Source organism: Eptatretus burgeri, chromosome 3 (genome assembly GCF_056783735.1).
Source record: "Eptatretus burgeri isolate ZD-2024b chromosome 3, Ebu_testis_v1, whole genome shotgun sequence".
In the NCBI taxonomy this organism is placed as follows: domain Eukaryota; kingdom Metazoa; phylum Chordata; class Myxini; order Myxiniformes; family Myxinidae; genus Eptatretus; species Eptatretus burgeri.
In genome coordinates this window covers 1,231,249-1,232,591 of record NC_140963.1, presented here as the reverse complement: position 1 = coordinate 1,232,591, position 1,343 = coordinate 1,231,249, and positions in this window count along the sequence as shown.

The window sequence follows — 1,343 nt, the reverse complement described above, 5'->3', positions numbered from 1 at the left end:
CCATGATTTCCACTCTTGTCACACGTCCACCATGATTTACACTCATGTCACATGTCCACCATGATTTACACACATGTCACAAGTCCACCATGATTTACAGTCATGTCACACGTCCACCATGATTTACACTCATGTCACACATCCACCATGATTTACACTCAGGTCACACATCCACCATGATTTACACACATTTCACACATCTACCATAATTTACACTCATGTCACACATCCACCATGATTTACACACGTCACATGTCCACCATGATTTACACTCATGTCACACCTCCACCATAATTTACACTCATGTCACACATCCACCATGATTTACACACGTCACACGTCCACCATGATTTACACTCATGTCACACCTCCACCATGATTTACACTCATGTCACACCTCCACCATGATTAACACTCATGTCACACATCCACCATGATTAACACTCATGTCACACATCCACCATGATTTACACTGATGTCACACATCCACCATGATTTACACTCATGTCACACATCTACCATGATTTACACTCATGTCACACCTCCACCATGATTTACACTCATGTCACACCTCCACCATGATTAACACTCATGTCACACATCCACCATGATTAACACTCATGTCACACATCCACCATGATTAACACTCATGTCACACATCCACCATGATTTACACTCATGTCACACATCTACCATGATTTACACTCATGTCACACATCTACCATGATTTACACTCATGTCACACATCTACCATGATTTACCCACATGTCACACATCTACCATGATTAACCCACATGTCACACATCTACCATGATTTACACTCATGTCACACATCTCCCATAATTTACACTCATGTCACACATCCACCATGATTTACACTCGTGTCACACATCTACCAGGATTTACCCACATGTCACACATCTACCATGATTTACCCACATGTCACACATCTACCATGATTTACACTCATGTCACACATCTACCATGATTTTCACTCATGTCACACATCTACCTTGATTTACACATTGACACACATCCACCATGATTTACACTCATGTCACACCTCCACCATGATTTACACTCATGTCACACATCTACCATGATTAACACTCATATCACACATCCACCATGATTTACACTCATGTCACACATCCACCATGATTTACACTCATGTCACGCATCTTCCATGATTTACCCACATGTCACACATCCACCATGATTTCCACTCATGTCACACATCTACCATGATTTACCCACAAGTCACACATCCACCATGATTTACATTCATGTCACATATCCACCATGATTTACACTCATGTCACACATCCACCATGATTTACACT